The sequence below is a fragment of the Cryptomeria japonica genome, chromosome 4 (assembly GCF_030272615.1).
Source record: "Cryptomeria japonica chromosome 4, Sugi_1.0, whole genome shotgun sequence".
In the NCBI taxonomy this organism is placed as follows: Eukaryota; Viridiplantae; Streptophyta; class Pinopsida; order Cupressales; family Cupressaceae; genus Cryptomeria; species Cryptomeria japonica.
The window spans coordinates 272,824,996-272,848,142 of NC_081408.1; the positions used below are offsets into that span (position 1 = coordinate 272,824,996).

The 23,147-nt window shown below is 33.8% G+C and overlaps 1 long non-coding RNA gene across 1 annotated transcript; it reads right to left on the minus strand.

The window, feature by feature from the left end:
- Positions 1–12,218: 12,218 nt before the first annotated feature.
- Positions 12,219–12,784, minus strand: LOC131074016 (uncharacterized). Its single transcript, XR_009113022.2, has 2 exons — positions 12,387–12,784; positions 12,219–12,297 (listed from the first exon to the last, which is right to left on the minus strand). It is a non-coding gene; the product is annotated as an uncharacterized LOC131074016 (long non-coding RNA).
- Positions 12,785–23,147: the final 10,363 nt, after the last annotated feature.

Sequence of the window (23,147 nt, forward strand, 5' to 3'; positions counted from 1 at the left end):
AGGTTAAACAATTAAAAGACATAAATGTCATATTTATCAGTATGATCTTAGGTTATAAGGCTACACATGCAAATAGGTTGAACTCAATTTCTAGCCTATGTATCAAAAGTGCCTATGATATGGTTAATGATAATGCAAGGATAGATGTATGTGAGTGACTCAAAGATGAGTTGATAGACAATCTTGGAAAGATTAAAAGAGATAAGAAAGGAACATTCAGATTTGGAAATTTGCTTGTTTATCTGATGTCCTACATAACAAAACAAGTAACCAGTATCAGTGCAAGAGATTTTGTTTTGACATTCCGGTAGGAAAACAATTGTTGGATCTATTGAACGATATGTGAGAAAACTGAGAGAAAAGCCTAAATGAACATTTTCAAGCATTGAAGGCTCAAATGAAAACTAGAGTAAGACTGTCACAAGCTATTATGGATAAATATCATAAGGAAATTTGTTTTGTAATCAAGAAAGATGAAATCTGGATGGAGGCAGTTGTCCCTAGAACTATTTGGGTAACTGAAATGGGCTATGAAATAGATGACAATATCATTGAAACTTATGCAAAAGCCCTCCTTGAAGCACCCAAGGAACCTATTGAGGAAGTTTTTGGAAATGCTAAAACAATAGAAAGTGGAATTCAATCAAGGAAAAGGGTTAAGAAAGTTGAAGCAACCATAAGGAAAGGAACCCGATAGGCTAAAGCAATCAAGGAAGATGTTTTGAGACAAACTGGTATAAGTGAAAGTGATTTGGAAGCACCTCAACTAGAAACTCATCTTTCACCGGTTGGAACTTCTTCTAAGAGTGATATACCAGCAATATTTAAAAGGGTAGAAAGGAAAAGAAAACCCACACCGACACCCTCTCCTACACCAAAAAGAACCAGACAAAAACAATAGGCAGTTAGGCCTCTGGCAAAGAAAATGACTCCTAAGAAGAAGAAGGTAAAACAAGATATTGCTCCAATAGACAAAATTCTTAGTGAAATTACAAAGGATGGTAAGCTAAAGAACATCAGTAAAATATACAATACACTATCAGCTGATAATAAGGAAAGCATAGAGAACACTGTAATCTTACACTTAGATATTTATAAAAAAAATTTGATGGAAGTTGTTGATGAAATTCCAAATGATCTATATACGAGACTTGAAGCTAGAAAGTTAGCTATTGTTGAGCTGGATAAGAAAATTAAGATTGAAAAATTACTTGCAGTACATCCAGTCAACTCAACTGATGAAATAGATAAACTAATCAGTGAAGAAAACCAGACACTATTCTCCACTGCTCACTAGCATAAAGCACTGATGGCAGGTAGAGTAAAGGAAGTCTCTGAGGAAACAACAAATGCATGGGATATATTCTTTGTGGAAAAAGAAAAATAGAAAGAATTACTCAGACCAAAGACTATTAAAGTATATCAAAAGGACAGAGATAAGGGGAAAGGTAAGGTAGGTGGTCCTCCAAGCTTTAAAATCACTGATAATGTACCCCCACCTCCTTTAGATACTCCACCAGTAGATACTACTGACAGTCAACCGGCCATAGAGAGTATAGATACTCTACTAGATGATACAAATCCTGAGTCTGAAATTTTGTATACTGTAAATGTAGAGACACAGGAAGTAAATGTTGTGGTTGATAGAGAAACCACTGAAGATAAAGAGAAAGATGTGACTACTAAGTCACCGACTGCAGAGGTTGAGATAAGCATAGAAAAACTTACATAGGCAAAGCAACTGACTAAGGATACCACTAAGAAACTAGTAGAAACAACTGAAAAACCATCTAAAGAACCGACAAAAGAGAGTTTAGAGGTACAAATTGAGACTACATTTGAGAAACCGATAGTTGAAAGCTCAGAGAAACCTTTTGAGATACAGATAGAGAAAATGAAACTGGTACAGGTTGAAGCACGGGTTCAGATAGAGATAGTGCCACCAGCTCAAACTGAAAATCCCTAACCCCTACTTATTGAAATGCAAACATAGATTGGCCTACCAGAGGTTGAATCAAGCAAGGTAATTACCACAACCAGTTGCATGGCTATGTGAGAACTATTGGACAAACATCTGGTACTTCTATGGTAAAATTCAAACCTACAAATTAACAGAGGTCTTCTTGGATTCAATAAAGAAGATCACGGAATGTAATGCACAAGACTATAAGGCTATTGATGATACAATTCCAATTCTTAAATTGATAGCACCAAAGTGCATTGTTGATAATAAGGATTCTTTAGGTCAATTAGACACATTGTCTAAGTTCATCACCAGCAACATATTGACTGTTGATCAAATAAATGAGGATACATTTAAGGAAAGAATGATTAAAGAAAAAGAGAAATTATTTGAGGATATTGTGAAGAAGAACAAGGAGAAAATGGATACCCTATTACCGAAACTTGGAGAAATAATTTGACTTCAAGAAACTATACAGGGACACTTGTAAAACAAATGTCTTAACAGAAGACCTTGATAAGGAAATCAGCAAAACACAAGATAAGATTAACAATATTGCTAACAATTTGATAGGATCATCGGATTCATTTTTGGAGATAGAAAAGAAGATTGCAGAACTAGAAGAGAAAATTAAGAAGTTAGAGAATGACAAATAGAAAATAAAGGATAAAGCAAAGGACTTGAAATGCAAACTTGGTCCAAGACTAAAATACCTCATTTCTTTGAGAAAATAAATATCTGAGGCTCTGGTTCTCGGACTGAAGACATTGGAAGAGAAAATGCACATACTCACTAGTACAATGTAGAGAACACAAGAGGCAATAAAAGATAGAAAAACATTCAATAATGGTATAAATTTGATTTTGACAGATATCTTTCAGATTGTAACCCACTACTTACAAGAATCCAAGCAGGACTCCACTGATAGTGAATGACAACCTTTGTCATTGATGTCAAAGGGGGAGTAGTGTGACGAGAAAAATGGTTTGAAGGAAGTAGAAATTATCTGCTCAGGGGGAGCATACATTTTTGGCATACATTTTTGATAACACAGTTTTTTTGGCAAAGATTTTTGGACTTCAAAGTTTTCGGATGCATTCTTGAATTTTTCTCACGAGTGTTGCCATCAATGCCAAAGGGGGAGATTGTTGGAAAATGCACACTCCAATGAGAAATTGTAGGTGATTGAAGGTATTTTCATTGATGGCAACCTTGCAATGATATGATACAGGCATAGGCACCGGCACCGGCAGACTCTACACCAGCACACAGAACATCGACAGCAAAAAGGAAGAATACCGGCATCCTGGCCAACAGTAATTTTGTATTAATGTATTTTGTAATTAATTGTAAAATCTTTTGTAAGCCGACATGGCAAATTGTAATATGACTCATATATGTATGAGATTGTTGTAGATCATTTTTAAATAAGAGATAGGATGCAAAGTATGGAAAAGTAATAGCAGACCTAATATGTGAATTATTGGTTAAAGGTTTATTTTGTAGCAGAGCTTAAGCTTGTACTGAATCTGGCATAGCAGATGCTAATTTGAAGTAGTACAAGACATTGGATTAGAATAATCCATTTTTGTAAGTCAGTGTGACTTCTTTTGTAATTGAGCAGTGAGCTCTAGGAACTTGGCCTTCCTACATGTGCAAGCCCCTATTGTAAGAGTAATATTCCCTTATTGGCCAGTAAGCGAATATTGTGGGTCACAAATCCCATTGAGGTTTTTCCCACACCGGGTTTCCTCATTAAAATACTATGTTATGGTGTGCTTCTCATGTTGTTGTTGTTCTTATTTACTGCATTATTTCCTGTTTATCGGTACTTAGCTTTAATATGCTTTTCATATTTTAAATCAAGTAATTTGATATACCAGTTAGATACTGATTCACCCCCCCCCCTCTCAATATCTTTGGGAATCGTAGTAGCCTTTGTTAGTTTAAGTAATCTGCAAACCTAAGAAAAATATCATCTCACCAATCAAGCAGTTTTAATATTCTTTTCATGTTTTAAATGTCTTCAAGAAGTTGAAGCACGATCAAAGAACATCTTTAGCATCTTGAAATCCATGTAGAAGCTACACCAACACCAATTATGCATCCTATCAAGATTCTTTAGTGAAAGCTCTACCGGTAGAGCCTTAAACCAATGTGGGTGAGGGTTTACTAGAATGTATGATAGTATCCAATACCAAGCCAATACCAACTGACCAAAACATGCTCATGAAGCATGTATCACATATAATCAATCACACTTCAATGATCCAAACATGTTAGAAGTGTCCAACAAATAGTCTCTTCTACTGGTAACACTAGATCTTCTATCGATAACAAAAACCTATCTATTGGTAAGCAACCATATCAGCTAGTGTTGACATCAATGATAAAGCATCAATGCAACACATAATCAATTCATCCATAATGCCAACAATATCCCCCTTTGGTATTCATGTCAACACTAGACGTGAAAAATATCTAAGTACCAAAAAAAATGCCAAACAAGTCTCCCCCTATGGAAGACAACAAAAAATTTGTGTGAATGATATCTCTGTAGAATTATAAATAAATCTCTACCCCTAATGTATATAACTCCTTTATTTTTTATTTTCACAAAAATATCTCTCCCCCTTTGACATCAATGCCACGAATCTGATAAAAATATCAAAGCAATAATGTAAACCTCTAAAACTCTGAGCTAACTACTCCCCCTGAGTAGTAGCACCACTCATTAGTGCCAGAATGAATAATGTCTCTAGTAATGCATGTGGTACTGATGATAAACTACATCAATCAAGTCTCTACTGGAGGCACAGAAACCCCTAACCTATCTCTCAAATACTAAAATCATTCCTTAGATAGTGGTTTAGTGAATATATCTGCAATCTATTCTTTAGTGTTCACATAAACCAATTTGACTTCCTTTGCTTCTACCTTGTCCTTCATAAAGTTATACTTTATTGAAATATACTTAGTCTTAGAGTGGAATGCTAGATTCTTAGACATGTCAATAGCTATAGAGTTATCACAGTACATAACTACCAGTTCACTACAATTTACCCTGATATCCTTCAACATTTGCTTCATCCACAAGACTTGAGTACAATTAGTTGTTATTGCAACATACTTAGCTTCTGCAGTAGATAAAGAAATGCATGACTATTTTTTGTTGATCCATGAAACTAGTTTCTTTCAAAGAAAGAGAGCTACACCAGAAGTGCTCTTCCTATCATCAGTATTTGTTGGCCAATCTATGTCAGTATATGCACATAAAATGAAATCATCATTTTAAGAATACCATAAGCCATATCATGTTGTTCCTTGCAAATACCAGAATATCCTCTTTACTACACATTCATGATTTTCTGTAGGATTACTTTGATGTCCTGAAATAATACTTACTCCATTCATAATATTAGGTCTAGTCTGAGTTAGATATAATAGACCACCAATCATAGACTTATACCTTGTCAGATTTACTAGTGTACAAGTATCCTTGATAGATAATTTCTCACTTGTCACCATAGGGGTACTTACCAGTTTGGAATTATCCATACCAAACTTCTTCAACAAATCCCTCAGATAGTTAGTTTGATAGATAAAAATGCCTTTGTTGGCAAATGCACACTCCAATGAGAAATTGTAGGTGATTGAAGGTATTGTCATTGATGGCAACCTTGCAATCATATGATATAGGCACAGGCATCGGCACCGGCAGACTCTACACTAGCACACAGAACACCAGCAGTGAAAAGGAAGAATATCAGCATCCTGGCCGACATCAATTTTGTATTAATGTATTTTGTAATTAATTGTAAAAAAATTTGTAAGCCGACATGGCGGATTGTAATATGACTCATATATGTATGATATCATTGTAGATCATTTTTAAAGAAGAGATAGGATGTGAAGTATGGAAAAGTAATAGCAGACCTAATATGTGAATTATTGGTTAAAGGTTTATGTTGTAGCAAAGCTTAAACGGGTACTGAATCTGGCATAGCAGATGTTAATATAAAGCAGTACAAGACATTGGATTAGTATAATCCATTTTTGTAAGTCAATTTGACTTCTTTTTTAATTGAGTAGTGAGCTCTAGGCACTTGGCCTTCCTGCATGTGCAGGCCCCTATTGTAAGAGTAATATTCCCTTATTGGCCAGTAAGAAAATATTATGGGTCACAAATCCCACTGAGGTTTTTCCCACACTGGGTTTCCTCGATAAAACACTGTGTTATGGTGTGCTTCTCATGTTGTTGTTGTTGTTGTTCTTATTTACTACATTATTTTTGGTTTACCGGTACTCAGTTTTAATATGCTTTTCATGTTTTAAATCAAGTAATTTGATATACTAGTTAGATACTGATTCACCCCCCCCTCTCAGTATCTTTGGGAATCCTAACAGCCTTTGTTAATTTAAGTAATCTACAAACCTAAGAAAAATCTCAGCTCACCAATCATGGACATTTCAAATTCATTCTCCATCTTGTTAGCAAATTCCATGCACAATTTCTCTTCTCCTCTAAAAATGATATCATCAACAAATACTTAAATAATCGGAATATCATTATCAATGATCTTATAATATAAATTACTATCAACACTTCCTTTAGTAAAACCAAGCTTCAAAAGATATTTATCCAACCTTGCATACCAAGCTCTAGGAGCCTGTTTCAATCCATATAAAGCTTTCTTCAATCTACAAACCATATCTTTATCATCTGTCAATGAAAATATATTAGGTTGCTCAATGTAAACTTTGTCCTCAAGCTCACCATTCAAAAATGCACTTTTAACATCCATTTGATAAACCTTATAGTTTTTAAAAGCTGCATAGGCAAGAAATAGTCTAACAGCTTCAATTATAGCTACAAGTACAAATGTCTCACCATAATTAATTCCTTCCGTTTGAGAATATCCTTTACAAACCAATCTAGCCTTGTTCCTTACAACTTGACCATCCTCATTCAGTTTATTCCTAAAAACCCATTTAGTTCTACATTCTTATTTTTAGGTCGGGGAACTAAAAGCCAAGTCTCATTTTTCTCTATTTGATCTAATACATCTTCCATAGCTTTTAACCAATGTTTATCCTTACAAGCTTCAATAACAGTTGTCGGTTCAACTTGAGAAATAAGACATACCTCTTCATTTGCTAATTTTCTTCTTGTCATAACTCCCTTGTTCCTATCTCCAATAATTTGATCTTTAGAATTATTTAATCTTACATACCTTGGTGTCTTCTGAACTTCAGGTTCACTGCTATGATCATCAGTCACTATTGAATTTTTTGATTGTGTCGATGTAACTATTTTAGTTTCTTGTACCGATTGAGGCATTGTCGATTTAGTTATCATCATTTCCACTATCGGTTCCCTATCATATGATATAGAGTTATTTATGTATTGTTCATCCACTTTCACATGCTATAACACTTTCTATTGGCATATGTGCAGAGTATGATGACATGATGATATTGTATGTTGTCATTGATGTCAATATGCTGAAGACTAAACTGGTATATTGTACTAAGCAACTTGCAAAAGAGCCAGTATGATGTAGTGAGTCGGTATATGTGAAAAAGTGAAGCGGTATGTCTGTCCAAGTGAACCAGTATGTTGGAATGTGAACCAATATATGGAATGTTTGTAATCAAGGTTTCTTATGGTATGACTATCGGTTGGTAGTCTTAGCTTCAGGGTTTCCAGTTGAAGTGTTCCAAGCCTATGTGATTCAATCGATGACATTATGTGATGAGTTAGCATTGTAATGAAGAACAGATTGTGTTGCCACGTCAGCCTTATGCACGTGAAGGATCTTGCATGAAGGAGATTGATCCTATCTACCTCAGGAATGTGCATAGTCTTTGTAAATGGTGGAAAATGCATGATGGGTTATCAGCCTCCAAGAAGTGGTGAAGAACGAACTGTGGAGAACATCTTGAGATCTATTCAAGACTATTGTAATCAATGCAACATGTTCAACGGTTAGGATTAAACTGACTGAATTGCTTAACCTAAATGTTTAGGGTTTAGGGTTTATGCTACCAACCTATTTGTTCCCTATAAGGTCAATGTTGTTTTTCATGTTGAGGTTGTTGCAAAATGTTGTGTGTGTATCTAAGCGCAGAGATACATGATTCTTGCCAGACCAGATAAGAGAATAGATACTTGCAGAGTGTGATTGCAGAAGGAAGGAACTAAAGTGGATCTACATTGGCATTGAAGTGCTGTTACCAAATCATTGTAATACCTATTGACCTCTAACCACTTCAACAGTTGGAAAATCCCTTAACAGGGTAGCTTTAACCAGCTTGCTATAAATCCTTTAACAGGGTGACTCAAAATCTTTGAGTTCTTGAAATCCTCTAACAAGGTAACTTTTAACAGGTTTTAACCCTTAACCAGGTATTTTAGCCATCCCTTAACCAGGTGATCCCTAGCAGGATCAGTTCCTAATAGAACCTATTGTAAAAGTCTCTAACCGAACTAGGCTCATAACAGAGTGGACTTCAAAAGGGTTCAAAGAACAGCTTGTGGGTATTCATCCCCACTGTGGTTTTTCCCAGTTGGGTTTCCACATGAAAAAAAATATGTGTGTTATGTGTGATGCTTTTTCATGTGATGCTTTGTTATTTTCTGTGAAGCAGTAAAGCATGTTGAACCAGTAAGTCTTTACATTTTTGTTGATGTATCACTAGTGTATGCATATGGGTGAAGTGGAAATAAGATGATTAGATTGTGTGGAAGTTAAGAGTTACCGGTCTATGTCTTCCACATTCTTACTATGTTTAACCGGCAGTAATCTGCTTTAGACCGGTGTTATTGCTTGCCAGTCAAGTGTATAGTTTTTAGTCAAACTGGTTTAAGGAAAAGTGATTTTTGCCTGTACTGATTCACCCCCCCCTCTCAGTACCGGTTTGGTACTAACTGTTCATCATTTATTCATCACTTTCCACAATTTTTTGCAATATTTTGTTATAACATCTATATGCTTTGCTTTGAATTGAATACCCAAGAAATATCCCTTCATCACATCTAGGATCAAACTTTCCAATTGAATCATCTCTTTTGATATAGCCTTTACTTCCAAAAATTTTGAAATATTTAATAGTAGGTGTGTGTCCAAACCTTAGTTCATAAGGGGTCTTACCAGTTTCACCTTTGATGTGAACTCTGTTGAATGTGTATACTATTGTACTCACTGCTTCTCTCTAGTAGATATGAGGCAATTTGGCTTCCATCATCATAGATCTTGTTGCATCCAAAATGGTTTTATTCTTTCTTTCCACTACTCCATTTTGCTAAGGAGTCCTAGGTGCATATAGTCGTCTCTTGATTCCATTTGTCTCACAATAACTGTTAAATTCATGAGAAGTGAACTCACCGCCATGATCTGATCTTAGACATTTGATTTTCAATCCACTTTATTTTTCAACCTTTGCTTTAAAGATCTTGAATTTCTCAAAATCTTCAAACTTCTCCCTTATAAAAGTCACCCACATCATTCTAGAATAGTCATCAATAATCAACATGAAATGCCTATCACCTTGAAATCTTTTAGTCCTTGTTGGACCACATAAATTAGTGCGAATCAAATCAATTACATCATTATATTTATCATGCATTCTCTTAAAATAACTTCTAACTTGCTTTCCCAATTGACATTCCTTACATACCGAATTATGAGGCTTCATAATCTTAGGTATTTCTCTAACTGCCTTAGTTGAACTAATCTTAACAATACAATCAAAATTAACAAGACACAACCTCTTATGCCATAACCAACTCTCATCAATATGAGCAATCAAACATGTTTTGTTACCAGTGTTCAAGTGAAATATATTACTTCTTGTTTGAATACCGATTGCAATCTGTAATTGCCCGCCAGGAACTCGAAAGGAAAACAACACAACTAGGCAACTAAAGGGTGAAATAATTTTTTTTTAATAATTTCATTTTAATAAAATTTTAACAATAATAACAAAAAACAATATTTTTTCCAATAATTCCATTTTAACAAAATTTCAATTCTTTTTTTTTTTCAAATTTAATTAACCCAAATAAATTTAATGTGTAAGTAAATTTATTATCTTAAGGTAATTAAAACCATTTCTCAGGTAAATACCCTTTCTCCTAAATCATGCAATTTCCATGCACCATAAAAACTTGGCAAACTTTCTATAATAATTTTCCTAATTTTCACAAAATTACGTTCTTTCCACAAACAAGAAATACACATCAGGAATGAGTTTTCAAACAAAACTCGAATTCACCAGACGAGAGTTTTGAATTTGGCAATTATTTTACACACACATCAAGCAGAGAAAAATAGAAACATTTTTAATAAAACACAAAACTAAGAATTCATCCAACCTGGTATAGCTTTCCTGGAAGAATTTTGTAGAAGAGCCCTAATCCCTTCAATATCTTCCAATAAATTTTCTTCACCTAAATTCTTGACCTATTCCTGTGTGTTCCTGTCTGTGTTTCTAAAATAAAGACCTAACCCCTATTTAAACTAAAATTCTAGGTTCAATAGCTTTTTCACAAAAAAACCTAAATTTAGAATAATAGTAATTTATTTATTTTATTTGTTAGAATATTTAATCTTTGCTTAGCTTAGGTTTATTTTTATTTAGTTTAGGATATTCCTTTGGAATTCCTACATGTAATTTGTCCTCTAGTACATGTGTGAGGACAAGTCATTTCTTTTATTTTCCTTTATTAAGGAATATTAGATTTCCTCCATAAGAGGATGTGGACACATGGCACACACATTTTATGAATGGTGGCATTCATAGATTTGGGAGTTACTTTGTAACTCCTCTCCTCATCTCTATTTAAGAGATGTCTCCTCTCTCATTTCTTCTTAATGACAATATTGTAAAGAGCTTCTTGCTCTCTCTCTCTCTCTCTCATTTTAGGCATTGCCTCATTCATAATATCACAAGGAGTTTTTCTTTTCTTTTCCCTTTCAAAAGTTCTTGTGCCTCCTTCTTCACATTTGGGTGATGCTCCAAGGTTTTTTGCTTTTCTCTTGGTAACAATTACTTCATCATAAACTTTCTTGGATTAATTTTCCTTTTCTTGCTCTTTTATTTCCTTTCATGGTATCAGAGCAGGTTTCTAATCCTTGTTTTAAGTTGACATTGATGAAGGTTACCATTCTGTGGAGTTCACCTTGTTGGAGGCATTCTTGAGAGGAGAAGAAGTTCTTTTTCTAATATTTTCTATTGTGCAGGTTTTGGTTTCAGATTTTAACTTTTTTTTTCAAACTTGTTAACAAGTTTGCCTGCAGGTCTAAGCTTCTATTCTAGTTTTTTATTAAAAAAAGGGCTTTGGAAGGCTTGCCGCCAAAGTTCCTTCTTTCTAGTTTAAATTTAATTATTTTTAAAGTTTTGGAAGGCTTGCCGCCAAAACTCCGGTGCTAACTTCTTTTCCTGCATACTTTAGATTTCATATTCATTTGTTTTGGAAGGCTTGCCGCCAAAACAGTTTCATTATAAAGTTGTTTCTCTGATTCATATTGCAGGTTCTCACATTTTGTTTACTTGCAAGCTTTTTTGATTAAAAAAAAAAAAAGAAATTTAAGCTTCCTTGCAGGATTTTGTTATCAAAATTTCTCATTTTCTAACCTCATTCACAGAATACTAACTCTTTTTTTAATATCTATTGATCTATTTCAATCTTTGTTTGTGCTTATTTCAGCCTGGTTTACTTTACATTATAAATCTTCATTTTTTGTGTATCTAGAAACCATTTCATTTTTCAGTAGCTCTTGAGTGCGTCTATAAGTCCTGTCTGCAATTCTGGGTAAGCTTGGCTTGCATTCTTGTGGTTAAGAATTGTATCTACCAGTTCCGGTATATAATATCCTGCATAACTTTCACCTGCTATGTAGAAATCCCTATGTTTGTACTGCGGAAACCTTTCAAACCACTTTACCAGGAAAGCAAAAGAATCCTCGGCTATTCTTTTATCGCCATTCTCTTTGTAATCAGCACTGGTATTAGAATTTGAGAATCCATCACCCGTAGGAGCCTCCAAAACAAGGTGTTTGCCACTTGATTCCAAGCGTAAGGATTGACAGAAAGAAAGATTTAAATAAAGGAAACTTAGGACTCTTTCACCTTCCATATTTCTGCAGTAGTATATACAGATCTAAAGATAAAGACTAAAAAATCCTAAAAAGATGCAGTTCTTTGCTTAGATCCTCTTAGTAAATAGGATAAATTTGGTATAGCAACACTGTTCCATCTGTTATTATGACAGACTTGTTGCAAGATTTCTGGCATTTGTCGCACTTCTTGTCCATTCTCCCAACGGTCTTCTACAATATCAAACCACAGGATTAATTATTTGTCCTCTGCAATACTTTAAAAACAAGAAGAAGAAGATTACAAAAGAAAGCCACCTTACATTACTCGTATTGAACAATCTTCCTGCAAATCTTTCTATTTGCATCTTCCTCGCGGACCTCTTTCAAGTCACCTTTTGTGAAAATAATTAAACTTTGTAAATTACCGTTTCTTGTCTGCACTTTGCGTTTTTGTCTGCATTCCAACGTTTTCAAAGGTACGAGGCCTGGTGATATCATAAACTATCAAAGCCCCTGCGATCTCACGATAGCAAGATTTTGTATATGAGGTGAAACCGTTCAACTTCCAACCTAGATTCTCCTGTAGCACCTGTTGAGTTTGCAGTAACGTCACCTGTGCAAAGTATCTTCCTGCCTCTTCTTCAGTTTGCAGTATCAGTTACAATAACTTTCATGTAATAATATATCTGCTATATCCGTCAGTTACTATATCATTGTATTTGTAACGTAGCCTTTGTGTATCATCGCCTCTATTTGCAGTCTGTTTTCCTCTCATTCTATCATTATCAACATGTAAAACTTGTCAATTCATTTCATGCATATTTGTCTTTAACAAGTTTTCTTTAAATTTAACCTTTTTTAAGTTTATAATCTTTTTTTAAGTTTTAAATAATTTTGTTAATATAAATAATTTTATTTTATTATTAATAAAGATTTAAAGTTCTTTTAAAATATAAAGTTTGTTTTAAAAAAAAAAAAAAAAAACTTTTAATTTGTTATTTAAGATTTGAATATAACATTTTTTTTTACATAAATTTTGTTATAATTATTACTCAAATCTGGTTTATTTTTAAATCAAGGAGGTTAATTTTTATTTTTATTTTTTAATCAAAGGGGTAATTTTTTTTACAAACTATTATTTTGCTATCATGTCTACATTAATTCCGGAAATTAAATTAAATAGTTCCAATTATCATTCTTGGAAAACACATATCTCGTTTATTTTTCGTTTCAAACACCTTTTGGATGTTGCGACTGATAAAACCTTTGAACCCGCTACATCTGCTCCTCAAGCCGACCTAGATAGATGGAAGGCTCAAAATGAGGAAGCACTTGGTTTAATTGGTATTTCAATGGTTCCTGATTTGTATGTTTTAATTGGAAATTGTACAAAAGCGCATGAAGCTTGGGAAATTTTAAAAACTACTTATGATAGCTCAAATGAATCCCGAAAAATTCAACTTCAAGATCAACTTGAAGATCTAAGGTATACGGATTTTAAAAGTATGGATGAATTCTTATTAAAGTTTGATTCTGTTAATAGTCAATTAACTGGTTTAGGAGTTACTCTAGCTGATTTACGTTTAATTCATCTTATTCTTAAAAAATGTCTTCCTCGTCAATTTCAACAATTTATTACGAGTATTCATGCTCAACTTGCTATTCCTAGCTTAGCTACTCAATTAGCATATGATATTTTTCGTAATTTATTGCGTCAAGAGGAAGCTAAATTAATTCAATTTGGTACTCTTAAAAGTAGTGAACATGCTTTTATGTCTAAAAATCAAAATCATAATAATACTTTTAGATCCAATAATAATAAACATAATCATAATCATAATAATAATCATAATAATAATCACAAATCTTCTAATTATCAATCTCATTCTAAATCCTATCATAACAATTCTCATAATAATAATCATAATAATACGTACAATAATCAAAGGAATAATTCTCAAACAAGACCCCATTGCACATATTGTGGAAAAGATGGACATATTACTAATAATTGTTTTAAGAAACAAAATGGTAAAAAGCCCATGAATCAAAATAATCAAAATAATCAACATAAACCTCATTATAAGAAAGGTAATAATAATGGTAATTCATCTCGTCATGCATTTACATGTACTTATAATGTCTCTCAACCACTTGAGTGGATTATTGATTCTAGTGCATCTCAACATGTTACTTCTCATAAAGAATGTTTTGAATCTTTGCATCCTGATACTTCTAATATTCCTGTTCAATTAGCTAATAATCATAGTTGTAAAGTTGAAGCTATTGGTGATGTGAATGTTCCTAATGGGAAATTACATGATGTTCTTTATGTTCCTGAATTAAAATCAAATTTGATTTCAGTTCCTAAACTTTGTCAAGATTATAAGATTAACTTTTATAGGGGCATATGTTATATCATTGATCCAAACACTAATCATGTTATTGCTACTGCTAAAATGGATAGTGATAACTTATTCAAGTTCTATGAATTTGCTCCTCCAAAGTATTGTTTGCTTACTACTGTTGATTTTACTATATGGCATGAAAGACTTGGCCATCTCAATTCTGATTATATTTCATTGATGCAAAAAGCACATATGGTTGATGGATTGCCTAGTATTGTTCCTTCTCAAATTGTTTGCAATGGTTGCATGAGTGGTAAGATGCATAGGGAACCCTTTCCTCATGGTCAATCTTGGAGGGCATACACTAAATTGCATCTAGTTCATAGTGATCTCTTGGGTCCCATGGAGAATCCCTCCATCCAAGGTTCAAGGTATGCACTTACCTTTGTTGATGATTTTTCAAGGAGAACATGGATATATTTCCTTCATAGTAAGGATCAAGTGCTTGATGTGTTTATTGAATTTCATATGTTTGTAGAAAGGCAATCTAGTTCTAAAATTAAGATTCTTCGTACTGACAATGGAAGAGAATATGTCAATAATGCATTTAATGCTTATTTGAAATCTTTTGGAATTAAACATGAGCTTACAGTTCCTTATACACCACAACAAAATGGTGTGGCAGAATGGAAGCATAGGACAATTGTTGAAATGGCTAGATGTTTATTGCATGCTAAAAATATGGATTACAAGTTTTGGGCTAAAGCTATGGCTTGTGCAACTTATTTAATTAATAGAACACCTACCAAAGCCTTAAAGGATAAAACTCCTGAAGAAGCTTGGTCTGGTAGAAAGCCTAATTTGCAGAATTTAAGAATTTTTGGTTCCATAGCTTATGTTCACAAACCAAAGGAGAAACGAAAAAAATTAGATGCTAAATCTTCTCCTTTTATTTTTGTTGGTTATGATGAAAATACTAAAGGTTATAGAGTTTACAATCCTATTACTAACAAGGTAAAAGTTGCAAGAGATGTTTGTATTGCAGAAAAAGGCATTCATGATTGTTCTAAAGTAGAGGATGATGAACTTGGTCAAACCAAAGTTGTGCTTGTGGAGGACCAACCTCCTTCTCTTAACCCTACTCCTAATGCATCTCTTTCTATTCCTTCTAGTGATAGTGATGATGATAATAATAACTCTACTCCTCATGACTCTTCTTCTAGTGATGAATCCATTACTTCTAAAAGAAGACCTAAATGGTTTAAATCTTTAATTCAAGATAGTGATGAATACTTAGCTAGAATGGATAGACTTCAAGCTAGGAGAGTTAATTATTGTAATTATGCTTTAATGACTACTATTATGAATTCTAATGATCCTAAAACATTTGATCAAGCTAAAAATCAACCACATTGGCAAAAAGCAATGAAGGAAGAATATGATACTCTAATTTCTAACCAAACTTGGGATTTGGTTCCCTTGCCTCATGGTAAAAATCTTGTTTCTTGCAAGTGGCTTTATAAAACTAAATTGAATGCTAATAATCAAGTTAGTAAATTTAAAGCTAGATTAGTTGCTAGAGGTTTTTCTCAAATTGAAGGCTTAGATTATACTGAAACTTTTGCTCCTGTTGCTAAAATGCCTACAATTAAACTTGTGCTTGCTTTAACTTCTAGAATGAATTGGCCTATTCACCAAATGGATGTTAAAAGTGCTTTTCTTAATGGTGATTTACATGAGGAAATCTATATGTCTCAACCTCTTGGTTTTATTAAAGAAGGTAATGCACACTTAGTTTGTAAATTAAAGAAATCAATTTATGGATTAAAGCAATCTCCTAGGGAGTGGTATTCCAAGATTAATGAATTCTTTCTTTCTCAAGGCTTTATTAGAAGTAAAAATGATCCTAACTTGTATATTAAACATAGTGAAGATGATATTATAATTATTATCTTGTATGTAGATGATTTGATTCTTACTTCAAGTTCCAATACTTTGATTTCTGATATTAAGTTTCAACTTAATCAAAAATTTCAAATGACTGATTTAGGTCTTTTACATTATTTCTTAGGAATGCAAATTTGGCAAACCTCTAAAGGAATTTTCTTATCTCAAAGTAAATATGCTCAAGATCTCATAGATAAGTTTAAAATGAGTGATGCTCATCATGTTTCAATTCCTATTGAATTAGGCACTAAGTTAATGCTTGATATGCAAACTCCTCTTGTTGATCCTACTTTGTATAGACAATTAGTTGGAAGTTTAAATTATTTAACTCTTACTAGGCCAGATATTGCTTATAGTGTTGGTTTAGTTTCTAGATTCATGTCTAAACCTCAACAAACACACTTTAAAGTTGCTAAAAGAATTTTAAGATATATTAAAGGAACAATTAATGTAGGTTTGTTTTATGCTACAAATTCTGATTTTACTTTAAAAGGTTTTACTGATTCCGATCTAGGTGGAGATCCCAATGATGGGAAATCTACTTGTGGTTATTGTTTTTTTGTTGGTTCAGGAGCAATTTCTTGGAATAGTAAAAAGCAACAATCTACCTCTCTTGGATCCACTGAAGCTGAGTACAAAGGATGCACTAATGCTTCCAAAGAAGTCTTGTGGCTTAGAAGACTACTTGAAGATTTGGGTCTACCTCAACATGAACCCACTCCATTGTATTGTGACAACCAAAGTGCCATTGCCTTGGCTAAAAATCCAGTTTTCCATGCAAGGACAAAACACATTGCTCTACAACACCACTTTATTAGAGAACAAATTGAAGACAAGCAAGTTTCACTCCTCTATTGCAAGGGGGAAGACCAAGTTGCAGATATTTAGACCAAGCCACTTTGTAAAGAAAAGTTCCAATTTCATTGTAAAAATCTTGGATTACAACCCATTGAAGGGTTTGATGTAAGCTCCCCAAGTAAAGCTTAAGGTGGGGTGTTAGAATATTTAATCTTTACTTAGCTTAGGTTTATTTTTATTTAGTTTAGGATATTCCTTTGGAATTCCTACATGTAATTTGTCCTCTAGTACATGTGTGAGGACAAGTCATTTCTTTTATTTTCCTTTATTAAGGAATATTAGATTTCCTCCATAAGAGGATGTGGACACATGGCACACACATTTTATGAATGGTGGCATTCATAGATTTGGGAGTTACTTTGTAACTCCTCTCCTCATCTCTATTTAAGAGATGTCTCCTCTCTCATTTCTTCTTAATGACAATATTGTAAAGAGCTTCTTGCTCTCTCTCTCTCTCTCTCTCTCTCTCTCTCTCTCATTTTAGGCATTGCCTCATTCATAATATCACAAGGGGTTTTTCTTTGCTTTTCCCTTTCAAAAGTTCTTGTGCCTCCTTCTTCACATTTGGGTGATGCTCCAAGGTTTTTTGCTTTTCTCTTGGTAACAATTACTTCATCATAAACTTTCTTGGATTAATTTTCCTTTTCTTGCTCTTTTATTTCCTTTCATTATTTTCTAAATTTATCACATGCAATAATTTAAAACATTATTCTTTCATTACTTTTCTCATGGACATTAATTAATTTTCTAAATAAAGAATTAATACAATATTTTAATTCCAATTAATTAATTTTCTAAATAAAGAATTAAAACAATACTTTTAATTCCAATTAATTAATTTTCTAAATAAAGAATTAAAACAATACTTTAATTCCAATTAATCCTTTTATTCATTTATTTAATTATAACTTTAGAATACAATTAATCTAATTTATTTTTAAAATAAAAATAAATTTTTAATACCATGCAACTTAATTTAATAATTCCTTTAATTAACCAAATTTATAATCTCAATGCAATAATGAGATAATTTCATAAACTTAATTAATTAATTATCTAATTAAATCCACTAAAACACTCAAATTAAACAAATCTCAAGCAATTACCCATAAAAGATAAAATGACAAAATACGAAGACCGAACTAACTGACAAAATGACTAACTAACGACACTCATACGAGTGTAACTGAGTAAAAATGGGGTCAACTACTATCTCCTCCACTTCCATTAGAAAATATAAGGCACGCTCAGACCTGTGAAGCCAGTTGGAGATGATACCACGTACCTACCCAGTACTTGTACCTACAATATCCTGCATCACCGAACCACACATGCATATACATATATATAGAAAACACGACAAACACATCGATGAAGGAGAATCACAACATTCCCTGTCTCATTGAAATGAGTGAAGGAAAATCGTCCCCTTGCATCCAATACACTCACAAACACACAACATATAATTCCACATTGCATAATTAAAGTAAAATGTCAATACATAGCAATAATACATAAAATGCCATAAATCACAAGTACTGAAATACTGCAAATAAATTATACATCTCATCTCCAAATAAAGCATAATGTCATAAAAATATGAATAATATGTCATGATAATGTATCCACTGAAAAACAACCAATAAAATATGAGCCTAATGAGTTCAAACTAGTAGGGGTACTACACAATCTCCAAACCAGTCTTGTTAATGATTTTGCATTTTTTATCTTTAAACTGAAGTTAGAAACCCTTATCAACTGATTGACCAACACTCAAAAGATTATACTTTAAACCTTCTACATAATAGACATTATCAGTATTATGCTTACCATCCAGAGAAATAATACCTCTACCTTTGATCATACATGCTTTGTCATCTCCAAATCTGACTTGTCCACCATTGTGTTCCTGCAGAGGCAAAAATTTCCTTTTATCTCTAGTCATATGATGTGAGCATCCACCATCAATTACCCATTCATCCCTATATTCAACTTTTTCTTCTAGGGCCTTTTCTTCATTCTTGATAGCTGGTTCTGGTTCATCTTCCTTCAAAGCATAGAACACCCATTCCTTTCCATTGCCAGATCCACTAGCAGAGTCTTTGTTGGTTCATCTCTAGAGTCATCAGTTACTCCTTCCTCATCTACTATGTAGCATTGTTTACTTTTCTTGAATCTATATATGTTCTAGTTAGGCTTAAAAGATTTCTTTTCTCTTTCCTCAAACCTTGCATTCCTTTCAGGACATCTAGATTCAAAATGACCAATCTTCTTACATGCAAAACATTTAAAAGGTGCTTTTGTTGGCATATGTGCAAAGTTTGATGACATGATGGGATTGTATGTTGTCATTGATGTCAATATGCTAAAGTATGAACCGATATATTGAAGTAAGCAAACTGGCAAGTGAACTAGTATGATGGTATGAACCGGTATATGCAAAAAGTGAACCAGTATGTTGGAGTGTGAACCAGTATATGCAAAGTTTGTATCGGGGTTTCATTTGATATGACTACTAGTTGGTAGTCTCAGATTCAGGGTTTCTGGTTGATGAATCCCAAGTCTGTGTGATCCGACTAATGACATCCTATGATGAGTTAGCATTGAAATGAAGATTAGATCGCGTTACCACGTCAGCCTTGTGCGTGTGAAGAATCTCCTTGAGGATCTTGCATGAAGAAGATTGATTCTATCTACCTCAGGAATGTGCAAAATCTTAGTAAACGGTGGAGAGCATGTGATGGATTATTAGCTTCCTGAAGCGGTGAAGAATGGACAATGGAAAACATCTTGAGATTTATTCAAGATTGTTTTACCCTATGTAATGTGTTTAAATGACCAGGATTGGATTGACTGTATTGTTAACCTAGATGCTTAGGGTCTTAGGTTTTGGCCATCGACCTAATTATTGTCTATAAGGTTGATGATTTTCATTTAAAGTTGTTGGCAAATGAATGTATGTGAGGTGATTCTTGCAAGACCAAAGGAGTAAGAAGAGATTTGTAGAGTGTGATTGTAGATGTAAAAGAGCTGAAGTGGATCTGCCTTGGCATTGAGTGTTGTTATCAAATCAGTGTATTACCTATTGACTTCTAACCATTTCATCAGATGGAAAATCCCTTTACTGAGTAGCTTTAACAGGCTTTTTGTAAATCCTTTAACAGGGTGACTCAAAATCATTGAGTTCTTTAAATCCTCTTACAAGGTAACCTTTAATAGGGTCTTAACCTCTAATCGGGTATTTAGCCATCCCTTAACTGAGTGATCCGTAGTAGGATCGGCTCCTTACAAGAACCTGTTGTAAAGTCTTTAACTGGAATAGGCTCCTAACAGAGCGAACTTTAGAAGAGTTCAAGAACAACTTGTGGGTATTCATCCCCACTATGGTTTTTCCCAGTTGGGTTTCCACATGAAAAATAGTGTGTTATATGTGATGTTTTTTCATGTGATGTTTTAGTGTTTTCTGTTAAGCGGTAATGCAAGTTGATCCAATGGTCATTGTATTTCTGATGTATTACTTGCTTAAGCATATGGGTGAAGTTGAGATGAGATATTAAGGTTTTGAGAAGATCTATATATTACTGGTTTATGTCTTTTACAATCATACTGTGTTTTACTGGTAGTGCTTTGATTTAGATTGGTGATATTGTTTACCAGTTAGTGCAGTCTTTGCTGTTTAAGTTGTTTAAGAAGTTTTTGTCTATACTGATCCACCCCCCCCACCCTCTCAGTATATGTCGGGTATTTATTGTTCATCATTATTCATCATCTTTTCCTTCATACTTACTTCCAATTGGTCCTTTAGGTACTCTTCTAGCAAATAAGGCTTCAAGTTGCTCAAGTTCTTCATCTTCTTTTCGCATGTCTTCCAATTATTTTGCATATAGGGCTCTCCAATCACTTTTACCAATAGATGATGATAATGATGCATGAAAAGCAGGTTTAGACTTTACAGCTTCAGAAGATCCAAATTCTTCAAGATCAGAAGCAAATAATTTCCCAATCAGAATGTCTCGTTTAACTTAAGAGTTTCCCATTGTTCTTAACTCATTAATTGTAGTTACCTTCATCTTGTAAGCTAGTGGAAGGGCTCTCAATACTTTGGAAACTATTTCATCTTCACTTAGAAATCCTCCACAGCATTGAATTCCCATAACAATCTCATTTACTCTTTCCATAAACACAACAATTCTCTCATTATCTTCCATCTTTAAGTTTTCATATCTTACCCGGTAACCATCAAGTTTAGCAATTTTGACAGTAGGATCACCTTCATTCAGAGTTTGCAATTTGTCCCACATAACCTTAGCTGATGATTTATCAGTCAATCCCATGATTTGTTGATCAATAAGTGCACACAAGAGGGCTTCTCTAGCTTGCCAATCATTTTCAATAATATTATCCAAGTCTACAGGAGCAGGATTGCCAGATGTCAGATCATAAGGTGTGTATCCTTTCTCATTGATCTCCCAAATATCCTTTCCAACACATCTAAGATGAGTCTCCATTCGAATTTTCCATATCCCACAATTTGTTCCATCAAGATTAGGGATTTCACTTCTAAAAATAGTTGCCAGTGGATTAGAATTTTAGTTGTCATAGGATCTACCTCAAGCGGTTAAGCTTCTACAAAAGAGGACCAAAGCTCTGATACCAATTGTTAGGATAATCGGTGAACAACTGAGATGGGGGGGGGGTGTGAATCAGTTGTTAATAAATTATAACTTTTAATCCACTTAATAACCTTTAAATAGATCATGTACCAGTAAAAAACATACAAATGTTGGTAGGAATAGATATCAATAAACAATACAACTTAAAAATTAAATAGATAATCAATGCAAAGCAACCATACCACATAACACCATGATTTATACATGGAAAACCTGGAAAGGGAAAAGCCATAGTGGGAAGCCTACCCACAGTCAGATGATACTTTTACAGAAAGTATGTGTTACAATGAGGGGCCTACCCTTGCAGGAAGGCACACTACCTAGAGCGTACTGCTCATTACAAAAGAATCTCACTAACTATAGAGAGGCTACAACCATCTCAAGATAAATGGACAAAAATCAAGTTGAGTGAACTCTCAAAAATAGCATCTACCATGCCTGATTACAGTTCTGGTTAAGCTCAATACTAGAGGCCTTTGGCGTCTTCCTTAATCCAATTTGATCACCTATGATCGACCAAATCTCCTTCGCATATGATATTGCATTCCAAGACCATGACACATAATACCCACACCACAATATACAAATGAGATCTTACATTATTTTATACAAACCCTAAGGCCTAAACCAATTAGGTTGGCCACCTACAAGATATTACATAAATCCATATTACATTGATATGCCATGTCGGCTTAAGATCAAAACAACAATAACAAATCCATAAATCATCTCGAAATATCCTGGTAACATGTAGAGTACACGTTAGCATGATACCAGTCCATAACCTAGATAGGTACTAGACCTATTTTGGGTCCACTATGCCAAAGCAATGTCTTCAAGCAGTTGATGCATGATCAAAGAATATCTTCAGCATCCTGAAATCCATGTAGAAGCTGCACCAACACCACTTATGCATCCTATCAAGATTCTTTAGTGAAAGCTCTATTGGTAGAGCTTTAAACCAATGTCGGTAAGGGTTTACCAGAATGTATGATAGTATAAAATACCAAGCCAATACCAATTAACCAAAACATGCTCATTAAGCATGTATCACATGTAATCAAACATACTTCACTGATCCAAACATGTTGAGGGTGTCCAACAGATAGTCTCTTCTATCGGTAACACTAGATCTTCTACCAATAAAAATTGGTAACCAACCATATCAGCTAGTGTTGACATCAATGACAAAACATCAATGCAACACATAATCAATTCATCCATAATGCCAACACCCATATGACCCCTAACGACA